Source organism: Leopardus geoffroyi, chromosome B1 (genome assembly GCF_018350155.1).
Source record: "Leopardus geoffroyi isolate Oge1 chromosome B1, O.geoffroyi_Oge1_pat1.0, whole genome shotgun sequence".
Taxonomy (NCBI): Eukaryota; Metazoa; Chordata; class Mammalia; order Carnivora; family Felidae; genus Leopardus; species Leopardus geoffroyi.
In genome coordinates, this window is record NC_059327.1 from 75,954,533 (window position 1) to 75,972,366 (window position 17,834).

The following is a 17,834-nucleotide window of genomic DNA, read 5'->3' on the forward strand; positions in this document are numbered from 1 at the left end:
GGGTACAATACAGTGATTCAGCAATTCTATACATTACTCCATGCTCATCAAGATAAGTGTACTCTTGGGGCGCCTGGGTGGCGCAGTCGGTTAGGCGTCCGACTTCAGCCAGGTCACGATCTCGCGGTCCGTGAGTTCGAGCCCCGCGTCAGGCTCTGGGCTGATGGCTCAGAGCCTGGAGCCTGTTTCTGATTCTGTGTCTCCCTCTCTCTCTGCCCCTCTCCCGTTCATGCTCTGTCTCTCTCTGTCTCAAAAATAAATAAACGTTGAAAAAAAAAATTAAAAAAAAAATTAAAAAAAAGATAGGGGGCGCCTGGGTGGCGCAGTCGGTCAAGCGTCCGACTTCAGCCAGGTCACGATCTCGCGGTCCGTGTCCGTGAGTTCGAGCCCCACGTCGGGCTCTGGGCTGATGGCTCAGAGCCTGGAGCCTGTTTCCGATTCTGTGTCTCCCTCTCTCTCTGCCCCTCCCCCGTTCATGCTCTGTCTCTCTCTGTCTCAAAAATAAATTAAAAAAAAAAAACGTTAAAAAAAAAAAAAAAGATAAGTGTACTCTTTTTTTTTTTTTTTTTTTTAATTTTTTTTTCAACGTTTATTTATTTTTGGGACAGAGAGAGACAGAGCATGAACGGGGGAGGGGCAGAGAGAGAGGGAGACACAGAATCGGAAACAGGCTCCAGGCTCTGAGGCATCAGCCCAGAGCCCGACGCGGGGCTCGAACCCACGGACCGCGAGATCGTGACCTGGCTGAAGTCGGACGCTTAACCGACTGCGCCACCCAGGCGCACCGATAAGTGTACTCTTAATCCCCTTTGCCTGTTTCACCACCCTCCACCCATCTCCCCAGTGGTAACCACCAGTTTGTTCTCTGTATTTTGTTCTCTATATTTAAGAGTCTGTTTTGTTTGTTTGTCTCTTCTTTGTTCCTGTGTTTTGTTTCTTAAATTCCACACATGAGTGAAATCATAGGTATACGTCTTTCTTTGACTTATATCCCTTAGCATTATAGTCTCTAGATCTACCCATCTTGGTGCAAATGGCAAGATTTCTTTCTTTTTTTATGACACAAAATTCTATTGTGTTTATATACCACATCTTCTTATCCATTCGTCTGTCAATGGGCACTTGATGGTTGCTTCCATAATTCGGCTTTTGTAACTAATGCTGTAATAAGCATAGGGGTGCATTTATCTTTTCAAATTAGTGTTTTGATATTCTTTGGGTAAATACCCTGTAGTGGAATTACTGAATATTATGGTTCAATTTTTAATTTTTTAAGGAACTTCCAGACTGTTTTCCACAGTGACTCCACCAGTTTGCATTCCCACCAACAGTGCAAGAGGGTTCCTTTTTCTCCACATCCTCACCAACACAACAATCTTGTGCTGTTGATTTTAGTCATTCTGACAGGTGTGAGGTGATCGCTCATTGTGGTTTAGATTTGCATTTCCCTGATATTTAGTGATGTTGAGCATCTTTTCAAATGTCTGTTGGCCATCTGTATATCTTCTGTGGAGAATGTCTGGTTCATGTCTTCTGCCCATTTTTAATTGGGTTATTTGTGTTTTTGGTGTTGAGTTGTGTAAATTCTTTATATATTTTGAATCCTAACCCATTGTCAGATGTGTCATTTGCAAATATCTTCTTCCATTCAGTGGGTTGCCTTTTAATTTTGTTGTTTCTTCTGCTGTGCAGAAACTTTTTATTTTGTTGTAGTCCCAGTAGTTTTGGGGTTTGTTTTTTGTGTTTTATTTTTTTTGCTTTTGTTTCCCTTATTTAGGAGGCATATCTAAAAAAATGATGCTGTAGCCATTGTTGGAGAAATTACTGCCTGTGCTCTCTTCTAGGATTTTTATGATTTCAGATCTCACATTTAGGTCTTTAATACATTTTGAGTTAATTTTTGTGTATAAGAAAGTGGTCTAGTTTCACTCTTTTGCATATAGCTGTCCAGTTTTCCCAAGACCATTTGTTGAACAGACTGCATATTCTTCCCTCTTTTGTTGTAGATTAATTGACCATATAATCATGGATTTATACTTGAGCTCTCTATTCTGTTCCATTGAGCCATGTGTCTTTTTTTGTGCCAGTACCATACTGTTTTGATTACTATAGCTTTGGAGTGTATCTTGAAATCTGGGATTGTGGTACCTCCAGTTTTGTTTTCCTTTTCTTTTTCTTTTCCTTTTTAAGTTTATGTATTTATTTTGAGAGAGAAAGAGTACAAGTGGGGAAGGGACAGAGAGAGAAGAGAGAATCCCAAGCAGGCTCGATGTGGGGCTCGATCTCATGAAGTGTGAGATCATGACCTGAACCGATACCAAAAGTCAGACCCTTAACTGACTGAGACACCCAGGTGCCCCTCATTTTTCTTTTTCAAGATTGCTTTGGTTATTTGGGTTTTTGGTGTATCCATACAAATTTTAGGATTATTTGTTTTAGTTCTGTGAAAAATGCTCTTGGTATTTTGATAGGGATTGCATTAAAATTCTGGAGATTGCTTTGGGTACTATGGAAATTTTAACAATGTTTGTTCTTCCAGTCTGTGAGCATGGAATAACTTTCCATTTGTTTGTATCATCTTCAATTTCTTTCATCAGTGTTTTATAGTTTTTAGACAGGTTCTTCACCTCTTTCGTTTAAGTTTATTCCTAGATATTTTATTATTTTTGGTGTAATTGTTAATAGGAATGTTTTCTTAATTTCTCTTTCTTCTGTTTCATTATTAGTGTGCAGAAATGCAACAGATTCCTGTATATTGATTTTTTTTTAATGTTCATTTTTTGAGAGAGAGCGTGCATGTGCACATGAGTGATGGAGGGGCAGAGAGAGAGGGAAACACACAATTGAAGCAGGCTCCAGGCTGTGAGCTATCAGGACAGAGCCGGATGCGGGGCTCAAGCTCAGGAATCGAACCAGGAGATCATGACCTGAGCCGAAGTCGGACACTTAACCGACTGAGCACCACCAGGTGCCCTTTCTGTATGTTGATTTTGTAACTTGCAACCTTACTGAATTCATTTATCAGTTCTAGTTGTTTTTGGGTGGAATCTTCAGGGTTTTCTATATGTATAGCATTATGTCATTTGCAAATAGTTTTATTTCTTCCTTACCAATTTGGAAGCCTTATTTCATCTTGTCTGATTGCTGTGGCTTGGACTTCTAGCACTATGTTGAATAAAAGTGGAGAGTGGACATCCTTATCTTGTTCCTGATACTAAGGAAAAAGCTCTGTTTTTCCCCATTGAGTATGATGTTAGCTGTGGATTTTTCATAATATGGGCTTTATTATGTTGAGGTTTATTCCCTCTATCCCTACTTTGTTGAGGGTTTTTATCAAGAATGGATGTTGTACTTTGTAGAATGTTTTTTCTGCATCTATTGGAATGATAATATGATTAAAAAAATTTTTTTAATGTTTTATTTATTTTTGAGACAGAAAGAGACAGAGCATGAATGGGTTAGGGTCAGAGAGAGGGAGACACAGAATCTGGAACAGGCTCCAGGCTCTGAGCTGTCAGCACAGAGCCCGACGCGGGGCTCGAACTCATGGACCGCGAGATCATGGCCTGAGCCGAAGTTGGCCACTTAACCGACTGAGCCACCCAGGCACGCCAATGATTATGTGATTTTTATCTTTTCTCTTGTTGATGTATCATATTGATTGATTTGTGAATCTTGAACCACCCTTGCATCCCAGGAATAAATCCCACCTGATCATGGTGAATGATATTTTTAAATTTATTGTTAGATTTGGTTTGCTAATATTTTGTTGAGGATTTTTACATCTATGTTCATTAGAGATATTGGCTTGTAGTTCTTTTTCTTCTTTTTTTTTTTTTTTATAGTGTCTTTGTCTGATTTTGGTATCAGGGTAATGCTGGTCTCACAGAATGAATCTGGAGGTTTTCCTTCCTCTTCTGTTTTTTGGGATAGTTCGAGAAGAATAGGTGTTAACTCCTCTTTAAATGTTTGGTAGAATTCTCTTGGGAAGCCATCTGGTCCTGGACTTTTGTTTGTTGGGAGTTTTTTGATTACTGATTTAATTTCATTGCTAGTAATCAGTCTATTCAAATTTTCTGTTTGAATTTCTATTTCTTCCTTCAGTTTTGGGAAGTTTTAGGTTTCTAGGAATTTATCCATGTCTTCTAGGCTAATACACTTTAATGAAGATAAATAAGAACATAAAGTAGTGCATGGTGACTACCAAGTGGAGTTTAGCAAAAGAACTAAACTGTTATGGTTAATTTTTTAGTTTACCTCTCACTGTGACCTTGGACAAGTTACCTAACCTCTCTGTGCTTTCATTCTTTATTTGTAAATTGGGAATATTAATAAAACCTATTGCATAGGGTTTGAGGATTAAATGAGTTGCCATAGATAATACCCTTAAAACGTGGGTACACACATAGTAAATACCTATAAAGTTATTAGCGTTTATTTATGTATACTTTTGTTATTACTGGTAAAATACTGACACATAGCTGTGTCAGCATTTTTCTTTATTTGGGAGAAGTTATGGGGTTTCGGGCTGGTGGAGAAAAGGGAGGTAAATCTGCATCTTCACCATTTCATAACCTAATGATTATGTTGCTTTGCTTTGGGGTTCATTCATCTTTTAGAAATATACCAATTTTACAAGATTGAGCCTAGTTCCTCATTTGGCTTTCCTTGCCCCATACAGACTTATTTTTTTTTTTTTTTTAATTTTTTTTTTTTTCAACGTTTATTTATTTTTGGGACAGAGAGAGACAGAGCATGAACGGGGGAGGGGCAGAGAGAGAGGGAGACACAGAATCGGAAACAGGCTCCAGGCTCTGAGCCATCAGCCCAGAGCCTGATGCGGGGCTCGAACTCACGGACCGCGAGATCGTGACCTGGCTGAAGTCGGACGCTTAACCGACTGCGCCACCCAGGCGCCCCCCTAACATGGCTTGTAGTGACTTTTACACAGCGATTTCAGCAAATCAGAGGTAAGTTGGTGATCTTATATGCTTTTTTTCTTCTTCATTTTTTTTTTTAATGTTTATTTATTTTTGAGAGAGAGAGAGAGAGAGAGAGAGAGACAGCACAAGCAAGGGAGGGGCAGAGAGAGAGAGGGAGGGAAGGATACAGGCAGAGAGACACAGAATCTGAAATAGCTCCAGATTGTGAGCTATGAGCAAAGAGCCTGATGCGGGGTTCCAGCTCACTAATGGTGAGATCATGACCTGAGCTGAAGTTAGACGCTTAACCGGTTGAGCCGCCCAGGCGCCCTATCTTATTTTTAATCAGGGTGCATCTCTTTATTTATTTATTTATTTTTTCAGTTTTGACACTATTCATCCAGTGCTTCTAATTTCATTGGCACATTATATTTTGGGGGCAACATACTGTTTTCCCTTAGATCATTTCTGCTTTGCATTCAATGGTACTTTGAAACTAATCCTCTGAACACTTGGGTTTTAATCAAGTCTCTCTCGATTAGCTTTAGCCTCTAGCAGTTTATAGTGTCTCTCTGGGCCTTGGTTTTTGCTTTATTAATTGAAAGGATGAGGCTTCCACTTTTAACATTTTATGATTTTAGGAGATGAGAAGAAAAAATAGCTTCTGACTTGGTGTATAGAAGTTTGCCGATGTGCAAGATAAGATCTTGTGGAGGTTTCTCTGGGTTCCTTGTGAACTGCTCTTTTGATGAGGGAGGAGCCAAAAATGCAAAGCTCAAAACATTGCCTCACTTGGGGAGAGCAGTTACAGTAGTTTAAATTGTCCTGCCGGCTCAAGATAGGAGCTCCACTGTTAAAATGATGATGTTCTACTTCATCAGTGGAAGGGAAGACATGAGATATGTTCTAAGGAATTTATAGTACTGAACATAGGTATGATGGGAATGTTATCAATTAAGTACCAGATGAAAATACATGTTTAGTAGTTTCAGAGCATAGAGAGGAATTAAGGTTGGAGAGGAAGTGGAGATAGCCTGATAAAAGTCAGGAAGGAGGCCTGTCTTCTTGTTTACAAGGAGGTGGAAACCAGTTCCTATCCCTCATTAACTGTAGACCTCATCTTTAGGAGCTTTAAGCTTGCCTTTGGGGTGGGAATGGGTATATGGAGGAGACTGGGGAAGGGTACAGGCTGTAGACCATCTTATCTTTTTTTTTTTCATATATTTTGTGTTTTAGAATAGTTTTAGATTTAATGAAAAATTGTGAAGATAGTACAGAGTTCCCATACACCCACATCCAGTTTCCCCTATTAACATCTCACATCTTAACCAATGTTGATACATTATTAACTAGGATCCATATTTTATTCAGATTCCCTTAGTGTTTACCTAATTCCTTCTTGTTTTACAGGATCCCATCTAAAATGCCATATTACATGTGGTTGTTGTAACTCTTCAGGCTCCCTCGGGCTCTGATAGTTTCAAAGATTTTCTTTGTTTTTGATGGCCTTGACAGTGTTCAGGAGTACTGGTCACATATTTTGGAGGATATCCCTCTTACAATTTGTCTGATGTTTTCCTCATGTTTAGACTGGAGTTACGGATGTTTGGGAGGTATGAGTGTTTGCCACATTTTTATCACATATTAAGTGTACATAATATTAGCATCATTTATCACTGTTGATGTTGACCTTGATCATTTAGCTGAGTTTGTATTTGCCAGGTTTCTCTACTTCAGGGTTACTCAACCCACCCCCACCCCCACCCCCATCCCTTTCCATACTATAAGAAGTGAAGGAAATGACTATGCACAGCGCACACATAAGGAGGAAGGAGTTATGCTCCACCTTCTAGAGAGCATAATACTACATAATTTTTTTTGGAATTCCTCTGCGTGGGAGATACCATTCCTGTTTCAATGTCTCCTTCGTTTCTTGGGGCTCTGTAAATATCTGCATTGGGATTGTCTTTAGACCCTGCCTTTGGGGGGAATGTAAGCTCAATTCCTATTCCCTAATTCTGTCCAGAATATCTGGTGTGCGCTGATGTCAAGCACGTAATTTCATTTCATAATTAGAAAGGAAAGGCAAATGGGGCCCCTGGGTGACTCAGTCGGTTGAGTATCCGACTCTTGATTTTGGCTCAGGTTATGATCCCATGGTTGTGGGATTGAGCCCGTTTTGGGCTCCGTGCTGAGCATGGAGCCTGCTTGAGGTTCATATTCTCTCTCTCTCTCTCTCTCTCTCTCTCTCTCTGTCTTCCCCTTTGCCCCCTCCCCCTCCCTCGTGCTCTTTCTTTCTCTCAAAAAATTAAATAAAATAAAAAAAATTTTAAAAAGACATGTCTAGGGGAGCTTGGGTGGCTCAGTTGGTTGAGTGTCTGACTTTGGCTCAAGTCATGATCTCACCATTTGTGAGTTGGAGCCGTATGTCAGGCTCTGTGCTGACAGTGCAGAACCTGCTTCAGATTCTGTCTCTCTGCCCCTCCCCCTGCTTGCGCTCGGTCTCTCTCAAAAATAAATAAACATTAAAAAAAAAAAAAAAAAGACCTATATCTAGGGTACCTGCTGGCTCAGTCAGCTAAGCATCTAACTTTGGCTGAGGTCATGATCTTGCAGTTCATGAATTTGAGCCCCGCATCAGGCTCTGTGCTGACAGCCCAGAGCCTGGAGCCTGCTTCAGATTCTGTGTCTCCCTCTCTCTCTGCCCCTCCCCCACTCACACTCTGTCTCTCTCTCAAAAATGAATAAGCTTAAAAAAATTTTTTTTAAATACTTATGTCTGATTGAGGTGTCCTATAAAACTCATTTATACTAGAGTATCAGCAGGCACATCGGAATTGTGTTCCAATTTTGGAAATTGAGAGGAAGTTAGAGTAGGAGAGGAATTTGGAAAAGCACTGGACTAGGATAATTAGATAATAGTTAATACTTATTGTGCAGCGGGTACCAGGTAGTATTGTAATTGTTCTACCATTTAGTCCTTGTGTCAGTCCTATGAGGTAGGTGTGATGATTTCCATCATTTTTAAACATGAGGAACATGAGACCTAGAAGGGGTAAATAATCTACTCAAGGTCACACAGCTAGGAAATGGCGGAGACTCCTAGTTGCCTACCCAGTATTCATCCCTTTCTTCCTTAGTCAGTGGAACCCTGTATTGCCAAATGTGGCAATGTGCCCACCTAGGAAACTTCTCCCAGCCTACTAATGAAATGCAAGTAAAAGTCTATTGGGGTTTCTAGGAAAGTGCTTTCAAGGGGACTTGGCTGTACAGAATATCCTTTTTTGCCCTTCCTTCCCTCTCTTACCAGGAATAAGGAGGTGTAGCTCACAGCAGCCATCCCAGGCCATGAGGTTACCTTGAGGATGGAAGTCATGCACTGAGAATGGTGGAGCAGAAAAATCAATGGAATCTTAGTTCTTGGTGATAACAGAGTCATCATATGTGCTTTTTGATCGCCTGCCTCCTCCTTTATTTGAGAAAACATAAACTGTCTGGTTAAAGCCACTATTATCTTAGGCCTGTACAACTAGTAGCTGAATGCAATTCCTGACTGATGAAAATTCTAACTTGATTTTATTTTCTCTTCTTACCACAAGGCTTAACGCATTTTAGTAATAGGAAGTTACCTGAGGGTACCTAGATTCTTGTTGCTGTTTTGTTCTTTATTATAATGTGACCTTGGATAGATCACTTAGAGCCACCCCCCTCCTTTTGCATCTTTTGAATGGGAATTATTCATTCTCTAACTACTTTATAAGTTTATTATAGGGAACATGTTTGTGAACTTCCAAGTTGTCTTGTGTGATGTATAGTTCTTAAAGAGGGTCATGGTCTTCCTAGGACATTCTATAGGAAACCTGTAGAATCTGAAAACAATTTTCTAATGTTGTCATTTTGCTTATTGCCAGGTTTGAATATTTCTCAGGGAATAAATAAATGGAAGCTGCGAAGGGAGGTGATTTTGTCCCTACTCTGATACCTATGAGTAGCTTAACAATTGCATTACTGATGAGCCCTATATTTTGTGCCAGGGTTGCCGCTTAGGATGCAGAGTTCATTTGTGTTTGATATGGCTGCTTTTATTGTACTGGAGCATTGTTTCCTGAAGATGCATTAATCAAGGAATCAGTATACTGGAAGGTAACTAAATGCTTTTGCTCTGAGAGCTAGCCAAGAACGAGGGGCGCAGAAGGAAATGTTTGCATAACATGGGGAGGATTTTTCTAGCAATAAAAATCATCATTTCCAGATAGTTCTTTGAAACTACTACAGGGGTGTTCACAAAAAACTGGAAGGCCTCCAGCATGGGGCCACCCATGTAAATGATCCCTTTTTTGTCACTACACCCCTTGTTTCTTTATTTCCCCCACAAGAACTCCCCACACCCCACAGAGTGGAGATAACTGGAGCTATCTGGGATTGTAAAGTACATTTGTGTTACTCAGTTGAAGTATAACTATTGCCAGTGGAGGGTGTGGTTTGGAAGTAGAATTCATTTGGAATAAGAATTGCATTTGAATATTACTCTTAATTAGATGCTTAATAACGTGAAATGCCTAGTGTCAGAAACATTTCACCTCCTGTACTGTTCTATTCCTGTTTCTTCTTAGAAAATTTCTTGAGATATTCAACTTCGTAACATGGTATGGAGTATTTTTCACATTTCGGTAGCAATGGTGCTTCTCAAACTTTAATATACCATATGCCTACAAGTCACCTGGAGATCTTAACAAATGTGATGCCTAATTTAATAGGTTTGGGATGGAGCCTGAGATTTTTGCATTTCTAACAAGCTCCAGGTGATGCTGCTGCTGCTGTTGGTCCCTGGGCCACATTTTGAGTAACAATGCCCACAGTTACCTCTGCACCTCAGTGCTGGGGCTCTTAACACTGTCTGGGCATCAGAATCAGGTGGAGAGCTTTAAAAAAGACATATGCACCTGACCCCATTGTCAGATTTCCTGATTAATTCCTTCTGGAATAGTTGGGAGTTTTGAAGTTTTGAAGGTGAGACTCACTGGCTTAGTGTCCTATTAAAGAATGTGATGTTGAGTGGTTTCAGTGTGATTTCTTGTAACTTGAATTGTTACATGTTTTCCTCATACGTAATTCATGTTGTGATGACTTGTAGTCAAACAGAATCCACCATGCATTTTATATAGGGATTTTATTTAATCCTGTGTTATCTTGTAGAATAACGAGGCTGCACATAAAGAATGTTGTAAGACACTATCGTTGAAGTAACGGGAAAGCAATGTATGTGATAGTTATGTTTTTTAGAGTGCAAGAAATAGAGGTCTGTTTGGCTAAACACAGCTGATGACGGCTTGTTATAAAGATACACAGGTAAGTTAGTTGGAAGACCAAGGAAATAGCTTCAGCAGTCCTTTGTGAATAAGAGTAGCTCTGGGAAACGGATAGTAAACAGCTACTCCAGAGAACATTTCTTTGTGAGTTGGGATAACTGTTACTCGTATGTCAGTGACACCACCATTTTTGTGACATAGTTTACTTCTGTCTACTTCCATGGTTTCTGAAGTTACTGAATAACTGGCTCTCTCTTGTTTTTCTTACAGTCAGCCTCTCCAAGAAAGAGGCTTTAAGTAAGTTGGCCAGCCACTGTCCTGCACCCTTGTGGGCAGGGTTCTCAGGCCACATTACTTCAGAGGCGCAGGGCAAACTATAGATAGCTACCTTTTTGGACCCATCCCCGATCCCTTATCCTAGGAACTTGAGGGGTATATACGGTAGGGCCTGGAGTACCTGCAGAGGAGAGTTGAGAATCACCTGCAGCTGCTTCTATCAGGCCTTTGGATCTGGGGGATGTTAAGAGGTTTATTAGAATGAAGAGGGTAAAATTGGCAGACTCCATGTATGACCTGAATGCTCTGACTTCTAGTAATGAGTTCCACGAGGGGAGAGACTTACGTTTTTTCATTGTTATGGCCTCATGACTCAGAACAGTGACTGGCACATATATTCAATACGTAGCTGCAAAATAGAATAGAATTGAACTCTTAGGAAATGATTTAATGCATTTATTATTTAATTACATTTCATTTTGAGCAAATCCTTTTATACCCAATGATGGAAAGTAAATTCCTACTCTGTCCATGGCCTACCCTGTTGAGAAGAGACCGTAGGCCCTGACGCTAAAGATCTTCACGTTTTCCTGTTTCCTTTCTGGTTTAAGAGCTTTGGTATCATCAGTAAGGCTGGTACCAGGCTTTGGGCTGAAAAGGAAGCAAATGGATGTCAAGTCCAGAGCTGGGAGTCCTTCCGAATGGCCTCCCTTCTGGGTCTCCTAGGCCTCCGAGGGGTCTTGAACTCTCGGGCACGGTGGGTGGGCGTGGCAGGGCCTCCGCAGGGGGTTGTGGGTTCTCTGGCCAAGCGGCTGCTTCCGGCAGACGGCGCTGCCGTCTTGGGTCCCGATTGAACCCGCTTTTAAAGTTCAAACATAGATTTGGATACTTGACCAAGAAAAGGAGGCTAATTTTCAGGTAAGGAGGGCAACACTGGGAAGATCGGGGGTCGCTGTTACTTGCAGCAGCTGCCGCTTCTTAAGTTCCAAACCCCGTGTACGTAGGGAATGCTGTGGAGGATGGATGTGGAGGATGTTAAAGATCTTTGAGGAAGGATTGACCGACCAGGCAACAGACAAATGGGATGTAGGGCATCAAAGCAAGCGTCAAGTCCAGCGTTGCGAACGTTCCCCAACTTGTGAAAAGGAGGTAGCGATTTGACAACCTCTCTAGGAGAGGGGCAGTGATAATGAACCTTTAGTACTAAGCCTTCATGAGAGCATTTTGCTGTTAGTGTTAAATAGAATGATGAGTACTTATCGTAGTACTTGGAACAAACTTTTCCGTAGCTCCTTGAGCACAAGGGTTCTGTAAACTTCGGTTCACCGACAAGAGAGGAAGCGCTGAAATAAAACAAAAGCATTTATTTGGGGTTTAAGAATTGCAGTTCAGGGAGCACAGGTTCGGATAGCAACCTAAAGTAAGAGGAGTGAAAGCCAGGGGTCTTTATTACCAATTTGTGGAAATGTCGGGAAACTTCACACAAATTGTTTTACAAAAATTATTATTGGAAGGTATAATTACATTTTACAATTAGTTTTCTGGGTACATAGCAATTAATTAATATTCTGAGTACAGTTATTAGGAAAATATTTTCTGCAGTGCCTTTTTTTTTTTTTTTTAATCAAGAGTATAGGTGTGGGCCACCTGGGTGGCTCAGGTTAAGCATCCGACTTCGACTCAGGTCATGATCTCGTGGTGTGAGTTCGAGACCTGTAACGGGCTCTGTGCTGACAGCTCAGAGCCTGGAGCCTGCTTTGGATTCTGTTTTTCTGTCTCTCTCTGCCCCTCCCCCACTCATGCTCTGTCTGTCTCTCTCTCAAAATAATAAATAAACATTAAAACAATTAAAAAAAAGAATATAGGTGTAATAGTCTTGGGCTCAGTCATATGCTTTTTTTTGCTCAGTTCAATAGTCTAGTGTAGTTACTGTTTAAGAGAACAGGTTTTAGTCCCTAAAATAGAGCCACTCATGTTCAGAGGTTTTACATAGGTTCACACTTTGCAGAATGGAATTTGGTGCTAATCACCTCATAGGTTTCCAAAGAATGTTTAGTGATAATGAGGAATTAAGGGTTTTAATTCCAATATTCTTTAATTCTTTGCTTTTTTAATTGAAAACTAGATTTCTTACTACTGTAGTAGGTTTTTTAAAAGTACCAACTTTCTAGCATGTTTGAGCAAAACATTTATCAGTCACTTGTTTAGTGCTTAATATGTGTCAGGAACTCATGGCAATCCTAATAAACACAAGGCAGATTCTGGGTTTTTTGTTGTTGTTGTTTGTTTGTTTATTATTTTGAGATGGAAAGAGCACCATGGTGCGAGGGGCAGGGGCAGAGAGAGGGAGAGAGAGAATCCCAAGAGTCAGGGCTTGAGCTCATGAACCATGAGATCGTGACCCAAGCCAAAACCAAGAGTCGTAACCTACTGAGCCATCCAGGTACCCCAGATTCTGTTTTTAAAATGAGAAAAATGAGGCAAAGAAATTAAGTGGAACTAGGCTTTGAACCCCTGCAGTCTTTTTTCTCCTTTAATTTAAAATTTTATTGGGGCACCTGGGTACCTCAGTCAGTTAAATGTCTGACTTTGGCACAGGTCATGTTCTCACGGTTTGTGAGTTCGAGCCCCATGTTGGGGTCTGTGCTGACAGCTTGGAGCCTGGAGCCTGCTTCGGATTCTGTGTCTCCCTCGCTCTCTGCTCCTCCCCCACTCATGCTCTGTATCTCTCTGTTTCTCAAAAATAAATAAACATTAAAATTAAAAAAAATTATACAGTAAAAAAATATAATAGTAAAAATTTATATACAGTAAAATTAACTTCTTTTTTGATGCATCCTTCTATGAGTTTTAGTACATGTATAGATTCTTGTGCCTGACTGGTGAGTCAGGATACAGAACACTTTGATCACCTTGAAATTCCTGTGTTGCTCCTCGTAGTTAACCTTCCCTACACTCCTAACCCCTGGCAACCACTGATGTATTCTTTGTCTCTTTTCCAGAATATGGTATCAATGGGATCATAAAGTATATGACATTTAGGACTGGCTTCTTTCACTCCACACAATGTTATAGAGATTCATTCATATTGTTACATCGTATCGATAGTTTCTTCCATTTTACTGCTGAGTAGAATTCTAGGAATGTACCACAGTTTATCCATTTACCTGATGAGGGATATTTCGGTTCTTTTTGTTTTTTGGAGATTATGAATAAGCTGCTTATAAATATTCACATACAGGTCTTTGTGCAAATAAAAGTTTTTATTTCTCTGGTTTAAGTAGCTAGATATCAGTTTGCTGGGTCATATGGTAAATGTATGTTAAGTTTGTAAGAAACTGCCAAACTGTTTTCGAGAGTGGTGCTATGCCATTTTGCATCATCACCATATGTATGAGAGTTCCATTTGCTCCACATCCTCATCAGCACTTGGTATTGTCAGGTTTTTCTTGTTTTAGCTATTCTGATAGATGTGTAGTGATATTTTATTGTGGCTTTAATGGCATTTCCTTAATGGATAATGATGTTGAGCATCTTTTCATGTGGCTAATTGCTTATATATCATCTTTGGGAAAATGTTCTAATCTTTGCACATTTTAAAATTAGGTTGGTTGTTTCCATAGTGTGGAGTTTTTAAGAGTTCTTCGTATATTTTGTATTCATATCTTTTGTTGGATATGAAATTTGAAAATATTTCTCCTAGTCTGCAGCTTTTCTTTTTCCATTCTATTAACAGTGTCTTTAGCTCTGTGAATGTATTGAAAATAGCTGATTTGAAGTATTGGTCTAGGAAGTTCAATGTCTGTGCTTCTACAAGAACCATTTAAGTTGATTGCTTTTTTCCCCAGTGTGTGGGCCATGCTTTCTTGTTTCTTTGCATCCCTTGTAATTTTTTGTTGAAAATTGGACATTTTTATTTATTAAAAAAAATTTTTTTTAAACATTTATTCGCTTTTGAAAGAGAGAGAGACAAAGTGCAAGCTGGAGAGGGGCAGAAAGGGAGACACAGAATCTGAAGCAGGCTCCAGCCTCTGAGCTGTCAGCACAGAGCCCAACGTGGAGCTCAGACCCACGGACAGCAAGATCCTGACCTGAGCCGAAGTCGGACGCACAACCCGCTGAGCCAACCAGGCGCCCTGAAAATTGGACATTTTGAATATTGCAGTGTAGCAACTCTGGAAATCAGATTCTTTTCCCACCCCAGTGTTTATTATTGATGCTTATTTCGGATGTTGTTTGTTTACTGACTTTTCTGAACTAATTTTGTGAAGTATGTATTCTTTGTGATGTGTGGCACTGAAGTCTCAGTTTCATTACCTTATTGGTCACCGATTAGATAGTTTCGTTAAATGTCTAGATCCCTCCTCTCCCCCACATCTCCCAGTCCTTTCCGTGGGCTCTTTGTGTGTATGACAGCACATTTTCAACACTCAGCCACGCAGTTAGTGTACAACTTTGTTTAGCTTTCACTTCCTGCTTGTGCAGAGCTGGGGATCAGCCAGAGAGAAGAGTTTAGGGCCTTCTCACATCTTTTCTGAGCATGCGCCCACCCTGGGAATGCACATGGCTTTCTAGATCCCCAGGAGTATGCAGGATCTTTTCAAAGCCCTCATTCCCCACAGCATTTCATTCTCCGGGCTTTCCTCCCAACATCTTTGGTTAGTATGTTGTTTCCCCAACTGTTATCAGTAGTCTCATGCAGCCGCAACTAATGTATGTATTTACCTGTAAATATTTAAAACAAATTCCTCCAGCTAGCCACTTTTTAGCACTTTGAAGAGAGTTCTGAGTTAAGCAAGGTAAAGGCAAGTCTTTTGTGCAAGTCTTCAAAGGCAGTCACCCAACATGTCAAAACAAATTGCAGTTGACCCTTGAGCAACACAGGTGTGGTTCTACTTGTACACAGATTTTTTTCTAATCAGTATAGTACTATCAAAGTATTTTCTCTATTTTCTTAATAACATTTTCTTTAGCTTACTTTATTATAAGAATACAGTATAGAGGCACCTGGGTGGCTCAGTCAGTTAAAAGTCTGACTTGATTTCTGTTCAGGTCATGGTCTCCCAGTTAGTGAGTTCGAGCCTCACGTCCGGCTCTGCGCAGACAGGGTGGAGCTGCTTGGGATTCTGTCTTCCTCTTCTCTGCACCTCTCCCACTTGCTCTCTCTCAAAAATAAACATAAAAAAAAAAAAAAGAATACAGTATATAATACAACATATGTTAATGTTTATGTCATAAGGCTTCTGGTCAACAGTAGGCTTTTAGTAGTTAAGTTTCAGGGGAGTCAAAAGTTCTTTGTGGATTTTTTTTTTTTTAATGTGTATTTATTTTTGAGAGGCAGGGAGGGTCTGAAAGAGAGAGGCACACAGAATCTGTAGCAGGATCCAGGCTCAACTGTCAGTGCAGAGCCTGATGTGCGGCTCAAAATCACGGACTGAGATCATGACCTGACCTGAAGTCAGATGCTTTGCTGAGCTACCCAGGCGCCCCCATGTGGATTTTTGACTGCGTGGGGGTCGGCATCCTTAACCCCCACATTGTTGAAGGGTCAACTGTATTACATCTCTTTGCTGAATGAAGTCTGTTTACTCCTTTTTTTTTTTTTTTTTTTCTCCCCTGGTACTAGGAAGGCAAGCTATTATTTTCAAGGCTACCACTAAGCTGGAGAATGGGGGTAGGGTGACGGTAGATTAAAATGCTACAAAGCTTATTACTGTAACTAAAATTCAGCTAGTTTTTAAGTGTTTCATTGGACTTAAGTGCAATAAGAGGTTACTGCAAGCTTTTGTTTGGTTTCCAGAAGGGTTGGTTCTGCTCGTTTCTGCCAGTTTTTTATTGATTTTACAGAGGACAGACTTTTGGAGGGAGGTCTTGACTCTGCTATTTTCATTGATGTTACTCAAATTTGGATTTAAACAAAAATCTGAAATTGTCAGTGTTTTTATGAGCAAGTTAGCCCAAGTTTTCCCACTAAATACCAAATTAGAAGGTACGGATATTCTTACTCATTTTGAAGTGTCTGTATATCCTACTGTAGCGTTATCAAAGTATTTCAGGAGCCTCATTTATTTGGTTACAGTAATGGGGGGGTCACAACCCTCTATTTAATTTTTTTTAATGTTTATTTATTTTGAGAGAGAAAGAGCAGGGCAGGGGAATCCCAAGCAGGCTCCTGTGCTGTTCGCACAGCACCTGATGCCAGGCTTGACCCCACAGACCATGAGATCATGACTTGAACTGAAATCAAGAGTCAGATGCTTAACTGACTGAGCCATGCTGGTGGCCCCAAGATCCTCCATTTTAAACCTTGCATAGGTAGCATGCTTTTCCAAGCCACAGACAACCTTTAATCTCTCTGTTGCTTTTTAAACCATGATTTCTAAAGGATATTTGGCCAGGGGAACTCCATATTCTCTTTGTTGTTAAAAGGGAAAGTAGTTGGGGCGCCTGGGTGGCTCAGTCGGTTAAGCATCCGACTTCAGCTCAGGTCATGATCTCCCAGTTTGTGAGTTCGAGCCCCACATCGGGCTCTGTGCTGTGCTCAGAGCCTGGAGCCTGCTTTGGATTCTGTGTCTACTTCTCTCTCTGCCCGTCCCATGCTCATGCTGTCTCTGTCTCTCAATAATAAATAAATGTTAAAAAATTTTCTTAAAAAAATGGGAAAGTAGCTTTATTGCAGTGTCATGATTGCTATAAATCAGTCATGTGTTAATATTCTGGGGAGTGGAATTGAGGAGGGCATAGAGTGTGTCACTTTATATATATCTGTATTGTTTGAGTTTCTTCCAGTGAGTATTACTTTAAGAAATAAATTTAAAATACGACGTGAAATCATTGTCTGCCAGTCTAGTGTATTTGTTGTTCCTATTACACTTAAAAAGCCTTAAAATGAATTACTGCAATAATCATAGCAAATGCTGTCTGTCCTGTTGATGAAATGATTGATAAAGTGAGAACATGATAGCAGGAAGGAGGTATAAAATTGTGTTTCCTGTGAAGATAATTTTTCAAACACTGGCTAATTCATTATTTGTTCACCTATTCAATCTTAGAATTTTCATTTGTTTTTATGAAAGCCATAATCACTTGAAAAGCAAATCCTTATTTATAACCAAACTGTTGAAAGCTATTTGATATAATCAAAACCTACCCTAAGCTGACTTATATTTTCCTGTGTGTCTCATCTCCATCTTGTGACCCAAAAGAACCTTTTCTAGAGGACTAGACTCGTGAGATCTACATTCTGATGCTCAACTTGCCACTAACCAGTTGTACGACCTTGATTTAATTTTCTGGGTCTCAAATTTCTCATTGATAATAGGAAGGA

The 17,834-nt window shown here is 40.2% G+C and overlaps 1 protein-coding gene across 5 annotated transcripts in view; it reads left to right on the forward strand.

Annotated features, from left to right (window-relative positions):
• SH3D19 (SH3 domain containing 19) overlaps positions 1 to 17,834 on the forward strand; it is a 185,038-nt gene that overhangs the window by 4,509 nt on the left and 162,695 nt on the right. Inside the window, exon 1 of one of the 5 annotated variants that reach the window (XM_045465873.1) lies at positions 11,327 to 11,425. The exons of the other annotated variants lie outside the window; for them this stretch is intronic. The gene's annotated coding sequence lies outside the window, so the exon portion shown is untranslated. Of the gene's footprint in view, positions 1 to 11,326; positions 11,426 to 17,834 lie in introns of those variants that run through there. 5 annotated transcript variants of the gene reach the window in all.